The sequence below is a fragment of the Myotis nattereri genome (assembly GCF_964212035.1).
Source record: "Myotis nattereri genome assembly, chromosome: 16".
In the NCBI taxonomy this organism is placed as follows: Eukaryota; Metazoa; Chordata; class Mammalia; order Chiroptera; family Vespertilionidae; genus Myotis; species Myotis nattereri.
In genome coordinates this window covers 17,461,359-17,478,475 of record NC_138091.1, presented here as the reverse complement: position 1 = coordinate 17,478,475, position 17,117 = coordinate 17,461,359, and positions in this window count along the sequence as shown.

The window sequence follows — 17,117 nt, the reverse complement described above, 5'->3', positions numbered from 1 at the left end:
CTCAATTTTTAATACAGTGGGAGATAGAAGTTAATTCCATTCCTTTTTTTCTGATCTGAATAATCAGTTATCACAGCACTGTTCATTGAAAAGCTCATCCTTCCTAAAAATCTATAATGCTGACATAAAGTTGCCATCTATGAATGAATTAGTTCCTAGCTGTCCAGTATTTATACCACACTAACATAATTGCCACAGCTTTATACTTAATGTATCCTGCCTTTTACTGACATATTCATCCAATTTGTTCTTTAGAGGTACTTTAGCTTTCCTTTGGCTTCTGGCTTTCTTTATAGAAGTCTGGTGGGTGATATTTGTGCATGGGTGCAGTCCCTAGGCCTGGCCAGTGATCAAAGCATGAGCATCTGGCTTGGAAGGGCAGGTCCCAGCTGAAGTCTGGGTCCAGAGCAGCACCTGGGCCCTCGGGCCCCCACGTGCCCCCATCTACCTGAGTCATGGCACCTGAGTCCCCACAGGGAGATGCGGCGAGCACAGCCGGATGCCATAGGCCAGTGCACCTGGGCCTCTGGGCCGCCCAGCGGCACCGCACTGAAGCTGGGAGGGCAGCACATTCTCTCCCGGCTGGCCTCACAGGCTGAACCCACGGGGATCCCAACCATCCTCTGCAGTCCCAGCAGCTGTGACCCTGCCATGTTCCGCATCACCCCCTGGTGGTCAGCGCATGTCATAGTAAGCGGTCGAACTCCTGGTCAAACTCCCAGTCGAACAATTTGCAAGAGGCCTCGTGCACAAATGGGGTCCCGGCTATCCGACTTCCCCAAAGGGTTCCCAGATTGTGAGAGAGCACAGGCCAGTCCGAGAGACCCCACCAGTGCACGATTGGGGCCAGGGAGGGACCGAGGGAGGGCTCCAGGGTGTGTCCAGCCCATCTCACCCAGTCCCAATTGGTTAACCCCAGCAGCAAGCTAACCTACCAGTTGGAACATTTGTCCCCTGTTGGTCAGTGCACATCATAATGATTGGCGATTGGTTGAATGGTCAAACAGTCAGAGGGACAATTAGCATAATATATATATATATATATATATATATATATATATATACATACACACACACACACACACACACACACACACACACACACACACACTAGTGGCCCGGTGCATGAAATTTGTGCACATTAAAAGGGAATTAGAGCCCTAACTGGTTTTGCTCAGTGGATAGAGCGTCAGCCTGCAGACTGAAGGGTCCCAGGCTCAATTCTGGTTAAGGGCATATATCTTGGTTGCGGGCACATCCCCAGTGTGGGGTGTGCAGGAGGCAGCTGATCAATGTTTCTCTCTCATCAATGTTTCTCTCTATCCCTCTCCCTCTCTAAAAAAAAAAAAAAAAATCAATAAAATATATTTTTTTTAAAAAGGGAACTAGAGGAACATAATTTGGACTCACTATCTAATATCAATAATATGTGAGTGTGAGGCAGTCCACGTTTCTGAAATTCAATGACATGAATTTTAGCTATTACTTTGCCAAATAAATGGAATTTACAGATATCATTTAAAAGAGCATTCAGCTTAATATTAAAAACTCTGGCTACCAAGTCAGGTCTGTTTTCAACGTTTTGCCAGCGTTGTAAATTGTTTGTAATATCTGCCCATTTGGGGTTGCATGTCATGGTTATGAATAAATCGGGCTTGCCATATTTCGTTACAATTGCCATAGCATCCTGATATCACTGCTGCATATTTCTGGGACTACCCTCAAAAGATGATGGAAGTATTATCTTTTTACCAATCGGCACATTGTCATTTTCAGATCTAGATTTGAGATAATCCATCAAACCACTATATTTTTCAACTCTCAATTTAGATTGGTTTGCTTTGATGAAATTTATCCAATTGGCCTCCATTTTTTAATACAAATCCACGATAAACTGTTGAGTTAGTGTTTCCTGCATTTAAAATAGGATTGAATGTGTCCTGCACAGAGAGATGAAATCCATAATACTGCATTTGTTTGACTCATGTCCTTACATTTTTTCTAGTATTATTGTCGATTATACTGTTGTCTCTGAGTCTTAATGCAATATCTGTTCCCCAGCCTTTTACACCATGTGGAAAAACAATAGGATATGTCATTGCATCTAATGTAGGAAACAGGATATTGATTTGTTTCATTTTAGTGGCATTTGGATTATTGGGATCTGGTTTACAATGAATGAGCAAGTCCCTTTCAAAAGGAGGTTCTCCATCTTTGTTTCTGAATATGACAGCAACCTCGGTTACACAGGGAGAATTATATTTACCTGGGTCACTGTTACGATCTTATTTAATTGCCACTGTTACTTCTGTGGGAGCAATACTTTTTGCTGCTCCTTCAGATTGGGCTTCATTTTCTACCTCATGTAGCATCTTGTATGATTTTGTTAATTCATTTATTTCATGCATGAGGTTGTTGATATTGATCATGAGACTTTCTGAGCAGCCCTGGTTTTCTGGCATTACCAATCTTTTACTTGTAGCTTCAGCTGTATCCAAAATATAGAGTTGATCAAACTTCTGAGAAACACCATCTGAAGGATGTAAAGTTCCAGTATAGTGATAAACTTGTCTGTGTATTCTAAAACAGTATGGCCCATATCCTGATGGTGATGCAATATTTGCACCCATGGAAGCAAAAGCAAAAGAACTATTTATGGAACGAATATTTTCCACGAAATTTTTACTGTCAGAATCTTCATTTGTCATTAATCTTTTTAAATATGCCTGGTAATCTGGAAAATGTATATCATTTGGACAGACTTTCCCTTTGCTACAACATCAAGTAAATTTCCCATCGGATGGTTTTTCATCAGAGAAATTTAGTGATAGGCAAAATTCACATCTAACAATCATTCCACCACAACTATGTTAGAGAATTGCATCCTCATGTACTCCATTTTTACTGAGAAGGCAGTTCCTACCAGTATTGGTAGTACTTGTTGATGACTGTTCTCTAGACATAGTCTGTCGTCGCCACCGCCTCCTTTCAACTTCAAAGGCACATTGGTCTTTAGACATTTTCTGTCAATGATGCTGGTGTTTTTCGGCATCAGAGCAACGTTTTTCCAGTAGCTGGTGGTCAGATACATCCTGTCACAGGCGCCGCCTTCTTTCAAGATCAGACGCACATTGCTCTTCAGACATTTTCTGTCGATAACACCGGCATCTTTCGGCTGCAGAGCTACGTTGTATCAACAGTTGTTCTTTAGACATAGTCCCACCTCTCTACTGTCATGGTCTGAGATGCAGGTGAATGAGAGTCCTGGCTGTCAGGCCACTGACAGCTGTCTGACCAATGGCTGATTCCAGCTGATTCTGTGGGGGTGGAACTTCCTCCTCTTTGCTGTCAGTTTCCACAGCTGTGATGAAGAAACTGGGGTAACAGGGGGAGCCACGCCCTCCAAGCCGCCCTCTCTCTTGCTCTGCTCTATGTCCAGTGGTCTCCTGCTCTGCCAAGTCCTCCAAACCTCCCATTCTCCCACTCTGCTCTCCACCAGCAAAGGTCCTGAGAGCCAGTGGGCATGGCTAGGCACTGCCAGCCTCACCTCTCAGGGCCGACGAAGGTCCCAGGAGCCCATGGCCCCAGTCACCTCCTGGGGCACTTGACACCTGTGTATGCAAATTAACCCACCATCTTTGTCAGGTTAATTTGTATACTCACTCTTGATTGGCTGGTGAGCATGGTCAATTTACATGTTTCTCTTTTATTATATGGGATAGATTAGGATCTGTTTTCTAAGTTCCACAAATAAAACCACTTATAATTTTTATTGGAGTTCCTTTCCAGCTACATAACTTTTTAAATCTTAAGCCAATTTTGCATTTCTGAAACATATACCCTGAGTTATCTTAAGCATTGTGAATTGAATTTGCTTATTTTGTTTACATATTTCACATCTGTGTTCATGAATAAGACTGACCTATAATTATCTCGAGCTATCTTTGTCACATTTTTGTTAAGAAGGCTGTCATTTCTCCAAAGAATAAGCAGGGTAGTCTTCCTCATTATGTGTTATTTGGGGGGAGATTTTATCTAAGATTTGAATTACCTTTTCCTGGAGTGTTTTATAGAATTTCACCTGTTGATATTATATAGGTCTGGTGGTTTTTTTCATGGGGAGATTTAAAAATACATATTAACATTCTTTAATATTTATAGGGCTATTCAAGTTTTCTATTTCTTCTTTAGTCAGATTTAGCTTTACCTTTTCTAGGATTTTTTTTTTTTTTACATTTCATCATATTGTCATTTAGTTTTTTCAATATTATTTTCTTAGTTATCTGCAGCAAATGCTATTATTGTTCCTTTTCATTGCTAATATGGCTGTTTGTAACCCTTTTTTTTTTTTTTTTTTTTTTTTTTGGTCAATCTTACCAGCAGTTTATCAGTCATACTGATATTCTGAAAGAACCAATTTTTGGCTTTTTGTTCCACTCAATTGTGTCTTTGTTTTCTAATGTGTTTTATATTTTATGTTTTTATATTCACAATTTCTTCTCCATACTCTTGTTGGGATTTTTCTTTTATTCTTTTTCTAATTTCATAAGTTGGATATTTAATCTATCAAAAGTGTGACCTCGTTTTAAGAGAAAGAGTGTGAATACAGGGACTTTTAAGATGGAGAAAATTAACAAGCATTCTTTAGTCCTGGTGAGAAAGATCCAAGAGAGAAAGAAAAATTGGTAATGCGTAAGAAGAGTTAACATGATGTCTTTGGGTAGGTGAGAGATAATGGCACCTAATCCACAAGTGAAAGGTTGGCCTGTTTTTATGATAGGGATATTTCACCTATAGAAAAGGGAGATATGGTAGAATATATCTACACTTTTTTTTTTACTCACCAGGAATTATGATAATAGTATTGGGAATAGAGATCATGATCTAGAAATGAAATCTTCTAGGAATGAGGGTAACTGATTTGAGAATAAGTAGATAATTACCACAAAAAAGAAATACTAGTTGGTAGAAATTGATGAAGAGATTCAGAACTGGTTATGTTTAAGAAGGAGAGAGGAAATGACCTAGAAGTGTCAGTGAGGAACAAGAACATTTGCCTTAGTCCATTTGGGTTAGTAGAGCAAAATATCACAGACTGTATGGCTTATAAACCACCAAATTAATTTCTCATGGTTCTGGAGGCTGGAAGTCCAAGATCAGGATGCTGGCATAGTCAGGTCAGGGCAATCTTCCAGGTTGCAGATTTGTATCCTCACATGGCAAAGGGACAGGGAACCTCTCTAAGGCCTTTTAAGAAAGGCACTAATCCCTCATGATCTAAGCATCTCCCAAAGGCCCCAGCTCCTAATTCCATCACATTGGACATTAGGATTTCAATATATGAATTGAGAGGGTAAAGGTGGACATTAACATTTAGCCTATAGCAACATTTAATCTGCCAGGGGATACACGTTAAAATTTCAATACTGCAGAAAAAGAATTAATGAAATCATGAAAAGGGACAAATTCTTGGAGATTAGAGTCTAGAAAATTGGACTCCTTGTAATCTAATCTAATAAAAGACAAACATGCAAATTGACCATACCTTCGCTGCACCTTAAGCCATGCCCGCCAGCCAATCAGAGAGACTATATGCAAATTAACCCAGCCAAGATGGTGGCCAGCAGCAACGGAGCTGGAGCGAGCAGGAGGCTTGGTTGCTCCAGTGATGGAGGAAGCCAAGCTTCCTGCCTGCTGCGGCCCGCTCTGAGCTCCACTAAAGGCAACAAAGTTTCAATTATAGAAGGTAAATAAATCCCAGAATTAAAAAATAAAAGAAAAAAAGGAGAGGCTGGGAGCTTCCATCACCGGGGTGGGGGTTGGCCCACCTGAAAACGGCCTTCAGCCCCTCACCCAGACTGGCAAGGCACCCCAGCGGGAACCCCCCACCCTAAAGGGCATGTGGCCAGCCTGAAAACAGCCATCAGTCTCACCCAGGCTGGCCACACACCCATGGGGTGAGGGTCCCCACTGGGGGGACATGACCAGCCTACAAACAGCCATCAGCCCCTCACCCAGGCTGGCCAGGCACCCCAGCGGGAACCCCCCACCCTAAAGGGCGTGTGGCCAGCCTGAAAACAGCCATCAGCCCCTCACCCAGGCTGGCCAGGCACCCCAGCGGGACCCCCACCCTGATCTGGGACACCCTTCAGGGCAAACCAGCCGGCCCCACCCATGCACCAGGCCCCTATCCTATATAATAAAAGGGTAATATGCAAACTGACCCTAACAGCAGAAAGACTGGGAATGACTGGTCACGATGACAAACACTGACCACCAGGGGGCAGACACTCAATGCAGGAGCTGCCCTCTGGTGGTCCATGCACTCCCACAGGGGGAGCTCTGCTCAGCCACAAGCCAGGCTGACAGCTGCCAGTACAGCAGTGGTGGGAGCCTCTCCCGCCTCCTCAGCAGCACTAAGGATGTCAGACTGCAGCTTAGGCCTGCTCCCCGCTGGCAAGTGGACATTCCCCGAGGGCTCCCGGGCTGCCAGAGGGATGTCTGATTGCCAGCTTAGGCCCAATCCCCGTGGAGCGGGCCTAAGCCAGCAGGTGGTCAACCCCGAGGGGTCCCAGACTGCGAGAGGGCACAGGCCAGGCTGAGGGACCTCTTCTCCACCCCCCCCCCCCCCTTCCCCAAGTGCACAAATTCTTGTGCACCAGGCCTCTAGTAAGTGATATAAACAGGGATACAGAGTGTGGAAATATTAGTCTCAATAATCCAAAGGAAGATTAAGATGATGAGGTTTGGAGGGTGTGAGGAAGAAAAATGAAGTCTCATTTCTGGGGCTCTCACCTGAAGCCTCCTGACCCAGGCAAAGGGACAGTCTACTCCAGAGCCTTGCATTTCTCTAAATGTACCGCTGCCCAAAGAAACTGAGCAGAGAGGCAAATTTACTACAAGCACAATGGAGTCATGGAGGCCTACAGAGGGGCAATATCAAGCACTCTGACAAAATGATTTATTGCCTTAATCAGAAAACACACACATACAAGTCTATAACTAGATGCTAAAAATTCTTTTGTTGTAACTATGCATTCATCCCTATAAAGCATCTAAGTAAAATAGAAATACTCTATAGGAAAACTTCCTTCATATGACAAAATATATAACAAATGAATTGAAAATCTTGTATTGCCCTAGCCAGTTTGGCTCAGTGGATAGAGTGTAGACCTGCAGACTGAAAGGTCCTGGGCTCAATGATTCTCATCATTGATGTTTCTGTATCTTTCTCTCCCTCTCCCTTCCTCTCTGAAATCAATAAAAAATGTGTTATACACACACACAAAAAAAATTGAAAAAAAAAAGAAAATCTTGTATCAACCAAAATCATTTCACTTAACATCAGTACTAGGACAGAGATCACTATTATCACCTCCATTATTCCACATTCTTTGGGAGAATCCAATTAGGACAATAAGAAAGGAAAAGAAGTACAGTTCACCTAGAACAGGGGTCCTCAAACTTTTTAAACAGGGGGCCAGTTCACTGTCCCTCAGACCGTTGGAGGGCCGGACTATAGTTTAAAAAAAAACTATGAACAAATTCCTATGCACACTGCACATATCTTATTTTGAAGTAAAAAAAATAAAATGGGAAAAAATACAATATTTGTATTTGCATGTGGCCCGCAGGCCATAGTTTGAGGACCCCTGACCTAGAACAACAGGGGGTTAGGGGCACCAACCCCATCACAGTTGTCTCCCCCAAAACTTAACTACCAAAAGCCTACTGTTGACCAGAAGTCCATAACATAAACAATCTATTAACACACATTTGTACAGTATATGTATTATATACTATATTGTTACAATAAAGTAATAAGAGAAAGTTATGTTTAAGAATAGTCTAAAGAAGAGGAAATACATTTCAGCACTGCATTCATTTATTATAAAGAAATTCACACATATGTGAACCCCCAAGCATTTCAAACCCATATTTATTTCCCTAAGTTTAGGGAAATAACAAAAGAATCATCATTTGAGAATATAATAATGTTACTAGAAAGTTCAAGAGACAATCATAGATATCAGAACTAATAAAAGATAGGATACAAAATAAATACGCAAAACTAAATACTAAATAAACATATTAAAGCATAATTTTGCTTTTAGTTAGCAATAATCAGTTAAAATTGAAATAAAAAATGATTCCATGTAGTTAATAACACATTATGAAATAAGAGTAAATTTAATAAGACAGAAACAAGTCATCTATAGAGAAACATATAACACTTTTTGAAAGATATTAAAAAAGAAATTAATGAGTGGAGAAACCTTCATTTCTGGATGAGAAGAATTAATATGGGGATTCACTATCCCATAGACATGAAAAGCATGGGCCCTAGAATCATGCCATTTGGGCTCAAATCCAAATATAGTGTATTTCCAGCAATAAAACACGGGGGTGTATTCATTCCCCTTACTTTCAACCAGGCTGCAAAATGGCAGGATACAAAATCAATACACAAAAGTCAGTTGTATATTTTTACATTAACAAGGAATAATATACGAAGGAAATTAATAACTCCATTTAGAATAGCATCAAAAATATAAAAAATAGTTTGTAGGGATAGATTTAACCAAGGGGCAAAAGACTTGTATAATTAAAACTACCAAACATCAATGAACAAAATTAAAGAAGACGTAAATAAATGGAAAGATACCCTGTATTCATGAATTGGAAGGCTGACTATTTTAAAGATGACTACTACCCAAAGCAATGTACAGATTCAATGCAATTCTATCAAAATCCCAATGACTTTTTTTTGTGGAAATAGAAAACCCATCCTCAAATTCATATGGAATTTCAAGGGACCCTGATCAGGCAAACATCTTCAAAAACAAAGGTAGAGGACTCACACTTTCCCATTTCAAAATTTCCTATAAAACTATAGTGATTAAAAGAGTGTGTTACTGGCATGAGGATAACATATACCAATGGAATAGAATAGGAAGCTCAGAAATAAATCCTCACGTATATAGTCAATTGATTTTTTTGAAGATTCAAACCCAAAAGAACGCTTATTCATCTTTTCACTGTATTTTTGTTGTCAACACTATTATAGATGTTCCCATCCCTCACCCTTTGATTTTTTAACAAGGGTTCCAGGACTATTCAATGGGTAAAGGACAGTTCTTTCCACAAATGAAGATGACGAGGAAATTGGATATCCACATGCAAAAGAATAAAGATGGACCCTTACATTACACCACCTAAAAAATTACTCTACTCTCCAGGGAGCCTTTGGTGAGTTCCAGGACCTGGTAGATACCCAGCGCTGCGCCCTGGGGAATCCCCTATCTCCTTTCCATCCCGGTCGGGTTGGAGGGGGTTTTACAATCCATGGTCACTTCCTTCCTGAGACGCCATCTATGTTGATGGCACTGAAAAAGGCGACTGACTGGGGCAGGTCGTGGAGACCCAGCTTGTAGGCAAACATGCACCTGGTCAGCAGGCCAGCCGGCCTGTAGCCTGTGGAGCTCATCGGGTGCGCCGCGCCCACACTCAGAACCAAGAGGCCAAGGTCAGTGCAGGCTGTTGGACAAGGGGGTAGTGTTCCTTGTCGGGTAAACAGAAAGCAGGAGCCCCAAAGTGCCCATTAACTCAGGCATTTCGTTTCTTCTCTCCTTTTCTTCTTGGCTGGTTCTTTGTTCTGCTCCCCGCGCTCTGACGCAGCGTCCGAGAAGTAACGCTTTGGGTGACCGCCCTGCTCAGAGGCCCGGAAATAAACACAGATCCTTCGTCTTCTCAAAAAAAGAAAAAAATTAACTCTACTTATCAACAAAAGAGAAAATAAGTGATGACAAGGGTGTGGAGAAACTGAACTCCCCGGCACTGATGCAGGTGCAGTCACAGTGGGAAACAGTGCAGTGGATCCTCAAAAAATTAAAAATTGAATTAGCATATGATCCAGAAATTTCACTTCTGGTATGTAGCCAAAAGGATTCAAAGCAGGGACTCATTTGTTATTTGTACACTTATAATCACAGCAGCATTACTGGCAATAGCCAAAAGGTGAAAGCAATCCAACAAATAAGCCTTTGCATATATAGTCAAATGATTCTCAGTGTCCATCAGTAGTTGAATGGATAAACAATATGTGATATATACATACAACAGAATATTATTCAGCCTTAAAAAGGAAGCAAATTCAGACACATGGCATAACATGGCTTAACTTGAGGACATCTGGCTAAGAAAAATCAGCCAGTCACAGAGGTTACTGCATGTGTCCATTTATATGAGGTACTAACAGTTGTCAAACTTATGGAGATAGAAAGTACAATAGTGGTTGGTGGGTCTGGTGGGAGGAGGAAATGGAGAGTTTTTGTTCAATGGGTACAGAGTTTCAGTTATGGAAGATGAAAACGCTCTTAGATGGATGGGTCCACCAATGTCAATATACTAAATGCCACTAACTTGTAAACTAAAAAACGGTTAAAATGGTAAATTTCATGTTATGTTTATTTTACCACAAAAGAAAAACCAAAAATTTAAGTACTTTATAAAACAAAAAATTTAGGGGGAGTCCTAAGTACAATTTATTTTCGTATGTATTGGATATTTACTAAGTTTCCACTTACAAGCTTAGCCTGATGTCTGGTGCATCTTTATATTTTATTTTTCTTTAATTCTTTATTGTTGATCATATTACATATGTCTCCTTTTTCCCCAGCACACTCCCTCTCCACAAAACAGGCCCTCACCCCCCTACTGTATGTGTCCATTGGTTATGCTTATATGCATACATACAGGTTCTTCGGTTGATCTCTTACCATCCCTCTCCCACCCTCCTCTGCATAAAACAAAAAACAGTTAAGTCAAATAATAACTTAGACTGACCCACAACAATGCAACACATTAAATGATGAAGTGGTAAAAAAAAAAAAAAAACTCAATGAAAAAATAAAACAGGGAAAGTATATTTGTATTAACTCAGAAATAAAATTCTTCACATATGATTTGGTGTAATTACAATGAGTCAGTATCATACTGACTCCTACATACAATACTCAGAGTTTAGAATTTTGAATCAGGTTTATCTTTGCCCATTATAAAAGACCTACCATCTTTTGGTATTTACTTTAAAAACATAAGTAAAAGAATAAAAGCGCAGGCCTTGTGGAATATATCAGCATCAGAGCAATTTATTTCATGATTGTAGGTTGGGTGTTAAATGGTTATATACTGTATATACTCATATTACTCTTCTAGGATTGGTTAGTCGAGGGCAGGAAATAAAACAGGTCAGGATTTGGTGAGGCTGAAGGAGATGTGGTTTGCGGACATGCACTTCCTCTGCTCCCTGAACCCCAGGGGCTCCAAATGAAACAGAAGAATGGGCAGAGGTCAATGAACTGCAACAGGAACCTCTGCCAACAATGCAGATAAAAGACAAAAAAAAACAAGGTATCACAGGTTTTGACAACCATGACCACTGAGAAAAAAATTGGGATTTAAAAATCAAGAGGCCATAAAGAAGATTTAGAAGGTTCAGTACAAAACTAAAGAATAGCCAACACCCATAGGCTCGAATAGAGAATGGGTGGTTATGATATGAATCAGTGGGTGCTCATGACACCTTCTGGGATCATCCACCAGCATTTTGAGCACCTTTGTGGACATCACTTCATCTCTTTGAACTTGAATGTCTTCATTTATTAAAAATGGTACAGCAACAGCTACCTCACTACTTTTTTTCAGGGATTAAATTAAAGGTATTTTTTAAAATCTTCATTGTTGAGAGTAGCACATATGTCCCCTTTTTTGCCCCAGTGACCCCCTCCAGCCCGCCCTGCCCCCACCCCAGGCCTTCACCACCCTATTGTCTGTGTCCACGGGTTATGCAAGGTCTTTGGTTGATTACCTCCCACCCACCCACCTTCCTCCACCACCCAACAAAAAAGTGAACTTAGCCACTTTTTCTTTGCGAGTATTGATGGCACTTAGATCATATAATTGGGAGAATCACTCTCTACTTCCTTCTACTTACAACTCCTGGGAAAAAGAAAATGGCAAAGAATTGAACTTGATAATGGTCTCCCAAAGTCTCTACCTTTACATTATGCTACTCAAACAATAAATGATCAAATTATTTGAATTCTTCTGTAAAATAAAATGGAAAGATTTTGTGCTTTCTAATAATATTTGAAATAGAAATGGGGAGAAGGAGAGCATTGTGAGAGGGACTAGAAAAAAAAAAAAAGATAAGGGAGAGTGAGAGACCTGAGTAACATGGAGTGTGTGTTTGTGTGTGTGTGTGTGTGTGTGTGTGTGTGTGTCTGGTTGGTGTAGGGCAGTGGTCCGCAAACTGCCGCTCACCAGCCACATGCGGCTCTTTGGCCCCTTGAGTGTGGCTCTTCCACAAAATACTGATTTCTGCGCATGGGCAACGAAGTTTCAATCGCACTGTACGTGTGCGCCCGCATGTGGTATTTTGTGGAAGAGCCACACTCAAGGGGCCAAAGAGCCACATGTGGCTCGCGAGCCACAGTTTGCCGACCACTGACCTAGACCCACCTGAATCACACTCATGGTACTTAGGAGGGCATAAGGAACTAATGTGAATATGGGCTGTGGCTATTGCTTTTGCTCTGGCTAATAATATCCCCTTTGTTATCAAACTAGAAGTTTTGTGTCTTCTGGTACCATTCCTCCAATAGCAAGTAGTCAACCTTACTGGTTTTTAAGTTGGGTAAAATCTTAGGCCCTTCACTGTTCTTGAAAATGACACCCATCCCATTGGAAATTTTTTAAAAATTATAACTTTTTATGGTAGTTGAGATGCAGAGAAAAGGGCCCTCTGTATCATGCTGTAGCCTTTTGGGAAGCAATTTGACAATAATATACTTAAGTGTACACTTATGGGTAAATTCATTGAATTTTACACATCAAATATGTGTAGACTTTGCCTGTCCAGCATACCTCAAAATAGTGGTTTAAAAAGGATATACAACATCTAATACAAAATATATACATACATTTTAGTGTGAAATCTCATTTCTGGGAATCTATCCTATAAATGTAAGAGTATACATCAAAGGTATTCATCAAAGCACTCATGATAGTTAATACTGAATGCCCATCAAGAGAGTAATTCTTCAAGCTATCAAAGAGAGCAGTTAAATCACCATTTATGAATCTGAAAATATTACCATCATGTGGGTTTTTTTAATGAGAGGAAGGGAGAGAGAGAGAGAGAGAGAGAGAGAGAGAGAGAGAGAGAGACATCAATCAGTTGCCTTCTGTACACACCCCAACCAGGGATCAAACTGATAACCTGGGTATGTGCCCTGACTGGGAATCAAACCTTAAACCTTTCAGTGTACTGTACAATGCTCCAACCAACTATTCCACACCAGCCTGGGCCATATATTGTTCACTATGGAAAATAAAATGTAAAGTGTGACTCATTTTTGTGGAAGAAATAACTCAAACCATATGAAGCAATCCTATTAACAGAAAGGAGTGGGCAAGCAGAAACAGTAGATATTGATATTGGTTGTCTGTCTTGGAATGAGGATGTGGATAGAATACAAAAGCGAGAAGAGGGATACATTACGTACTCTAGGTACATGGACCGAAGGGTCCCAGGTTCGATTCTGGTCAAGGGCATGTACCTTGGTTGCGGGCACATCCCCAGTAGGAGGTGTGCAGGAGGCAGCTGATCAATGTTTCTCTCCCATCGATGTTTCTAACTCTCTATCCCTCTCCCTTCCTCTCTGTAAAAAATCAATTAAAAAAATGGGCAAAGAACTTGAATAGACACTTTTCCAAAGAGGACATACATACAGATGGCCAATAGACATGAAAAAATGCCTAACATCACTAATCATCAGAGAGATACATTTAAAATACACAATGAGAAATCACCTCACACCTGCCAGAATGGCTACCATCAATAAATAAATTTTAAAAAACAGTGCTGGAGAAGATGTGGAGAAAAGGGAACCCCAGTGCACTGCTGGTGGGAATGCAGACTGGTGCCTCCATTGGAGAAAACAGTATGGAGTTTCCTCAAAAAATGAAAAATAGAACTGCCTTTTGACCCAGTGATTCACTTTTGGGAATATATCCGAAGAATACCAAAACACCAATCAGAAAGAATATATGCACCCCTGTGTCCATAGCAGCATTGTTTACAAAAACCAAGATCTGCAAATAGTGTAAGTGCCCATTAGTAGTTGAGTGGATAAAAAAGCTGTGGTACATTTATATAATGGAAATACTATGAGGCTGTAAAAAGAAAGGAACTCTTTTGCAACAGCATGGATGAATCTGGAGAGAATTATACTAAACAAAATAAGCCAGTCAGAGAAAGACAAATACCATGTGATCTCACTTACATGTAGAATCTAATGAACAAAATAAACTAATGAACAAAACACAACCAGAGACATTTATACATGGCACAGACTGACAGATGTCAGAGGCAAGGTGGCGGGGCAGACACGATGAGAGAAGGTGAAGGGAATAGCCAAAGTACACATATGCATGGCCCATGGGCACAGACAGCAATGTGGTGAGGGCCAGAGGGAGGGGAGGGCAGGGTCCAGGTGGAAAGTGGCACATGGGGAGATGGAATGGGGAACATCTGAAATAATGTCAACAATAAAAATAAAACATAATTTTGAAAAAGTGGTACAACAATAGCTACCTCACTGACTTTTTGCAAGGATTACGTGAAAGGCATTTTATATTTTTGTTCCCCCAGAAAACTGAACATAGCCACTTTTTCTCGGAGAGTGTTGGTGGCACTTAAATCAAACAATTGGGAGAATCAATATCTATTTCTTTCTACTTACAACTGCTGGGAAAGAGGTGATGGCAAAGAATTGACCCTATTAATGGTCTTCCAAACTCTCTGCCTTTACTTTATGCTGCTCAAACAATAAATGGTCAAATTATTTGAATTCTTCTATAAAATAAAATGGGAGAATGTTTGCTTTCCAATGATAATTAAAATAGAAATGGGGGAAAGGGAAGCATTGTGCGAGTGACTGGAAATAAATAAAGAGGAGAGAGTGAGAGATCTGAGCCACATGGTGTGTGTGTGTGTGTGTGTGTGTGTGTGTGTGTGTGTGTGTGTGACGGGAAGTACTGGGAATAAAGACAGTACAGGGAAATTCCATTGTCAGGAATAGCCATAAAACATTTAACAATATAAATGTCTTACAGTAATATTATATTATGTGATGAAATAATCCTTCACTCCATTATGCCAACGTTTAGAAAACTTGTGTTGTGTGACTGCATGAGCAACAACATTCTGGGAGGAATAGCTTTTAAGTCTGGGTCATCAGGGCAGAACAGAGACCAGCACCAGTAGGCAAGTAATGAGTTAAGTTGAGAATATAATGAGGGAAAGATATTAGAACAAGAGTTAATGAATTGGTGAAAGGAGTAAGGAAAAAAGCCTCAGGGACACGGACAGCAGTATGGCGATTACCAGAGGGAGAGGGGGGTGGGGGCAGGTGGAGGAGCGTAAACAGGGATAAATGGTGACAGAAGACTAGATTTGGATTTTGAGTGCACAATGCAATGTGCAGATGATGTACTAGTATTACAGATTTGCACACTTGAAACCTATATAATTTGATTGACCAATGTAAACCCATAAATTCAATTTTCAAAAAAAAGAGAGCTGGTGAAAATAAATGTAAACAGAGCTTGGAACTGTAAGCAGAGAAACCTCCCCCCAAGTCAAGTAGCGCTGCAGGCTAGGTGGGCTCCATTCTCATTTGGAATTTAACGTTGCCTGTCCAAGAACTGAGAAGGTCAGTGCTGGCATTGTGGCTCACCTCTAGGGCTGTGACACCTGGGTCCCTGAGAAGTAAAGTACATCTAGGGTTAGGAAGAGGAGTGGGTGAACATAGAAACTGTGAGATGGGAACCTCCTCAATATCCTTACATGGAATTTTCTATGCTTGCCTTCCATTAGAAAGGAAGAGTCTCCCTGTCCATCAACAGGAATTCTTGCATATATGGTTTGAATTTCATCCTCCCACACCCATCATGTTGTCCCTCCTTCAGCTATGCCTTCTGTACCCTGCATCTTAAATGTTCTCTCTCTACTAGTTCTTTGCCAACTAAATATCCTCAAGTCTATTCCATCCCAAAGAGAATTGCTGCCTTGACCTCACACTTCTTGCTGTATTCTCGCCCCTCTTTTCTCTATAAGACCAACATGACCTCCTTATATTCATCTTCCCTAACATTCATTCATTATTTTTTAATTGTAGGAATTTTGCTGTGATTTTATCAATCACAACACCATGTTCAAACATTCTACTGAAACAAAAAATTTGTAGTGAAAAGCAACAGTGCCCTGCCAACTCTCAATCCCACAATCAATGTTATTTATGGCTCATGTGTTACACTTGTTTCTGAAGTCACTCGTATTTCATCTGTATGTCTCATTTCCTCTCTCTTTTCATTTCTTGCCATGTTTATGGTGATAAAACAAGGTTGTTTGCCTCCTCAAACAGATTTTTCCTAGTTATTTCCTGGTGGTTTAACATGTTCCTTTAACATGTTCCCCACTGTAGTGGGGCCTTGACTTACGAGTGTCCCGACTAACGAGTTTTTCGAGATACGAGCTGTCTATCGGCTGATTTTTTGCTTTGAGTTGCGAGCTAAAATTCGGGTTACGAGCCAGCTTCAGATACCCCACTGCTAGCTGGCGCAGCGAACGTCACACTGAACGCCACAACATCAGCCCAGCATCACGTGTCTCACTCGTTCACAATTGATTTGACATACAAGTAATCTGAGTTATGAGCTCCATCACGGAACGAATTAAACTCGTAAGTCAAGGCCCCACTGTACTTCCTACACATTAGTGATTATATCCATAGATTCTATGAGAATCACTAACTATTTTATGTTTCAAGATGCCTTCATAGTTGGTGCTAAATATTTCTGCCATGGGTACATAATTATTGCCAATGTGTCTTCCTGTGAATTTAGCCACTGTAGGTAACCATTGTTAGATGTATTATTAGGTTTTGCAAACTCTTGGTATTCTAACTCCATCATTCCTGCACCATTTCTAAGCCTGAATATACCTAAGAAGTGAAATATTGCCTAAAGATGTCTGGATTAGAAGTTGGCAA